The sequence below is a fragment of the Penaeus monodon genome, chromosome 25, assembly GCF_015228065.2.
Source record: "Penaeus monodon isolate SGIC_2016 chromosome 25, NSTDA_Pmon_1, whole genome shotgun sequence".
Taxonomy (NCBI): domain Eukaryota; kingdom Metazoa; phylum Arthropoda; class Malacostraca; order Decapoda; family Penaeidae; genus Penaeus; species Penaeus monodon.
In genome coordinates, this window is record NC_051410.1 from 35770082 (window position 1) to 35770741 (window position 660).

A 660-nucleotide genomic window follows, 5' to 3' on the forward strand; every position below is an offset into this window, starting at 1 on the left:
CTTGACCTGTATACCCTATGTCGTTTTTTTCTGAAGAATTGCCTGTATTGTACACGCAAAGTATGTATTTGTCATATTTCTTTAACTGTAAGTCAAATCATTGTTTTTTAAAGGGTGAAATGAAACACTCGCCACATTGCAACATTTATAGTGAAGGAAATGGTTGTAAATAATAGCATACATGAATCTGAATAATGATAGGCAGCTGAATAACGTTTAATGGGTACATTTGAGTTCCAAGTTAGTGCGTGTGTTTATGGAAGATTCTCTAAGACATCGAAAATTCCGTAAGGAGGATTAGCCTCAGATGAAAATTAACCGGTTTACATACTCTTCGATATTCTACCTAGGTAATACTGCTCTATCTTTTTTTTTATTTAAAGCACAAAGCCCAATTAAATATACATGATCCTCAGTAAAAATACCAGATCCTAATTGAAAATACACGATCCTAATGGTTCGCATGGCCAAACCAAAGTCCACGAGGTAAAGAGGCACCCGTGGAATGAGAGCAAAACTACGCACGAGTCATTTTAACACGTAGAAGAAGGCTGAAGGCGACTCACGGAGAAAGTATAACAAATTCGCTTAAGGTAGAAGGTCCTTATGGCCATTGCATGCTCATCCCCTCTTCCATCTTGCCTCTTCAGTGACGTTTCT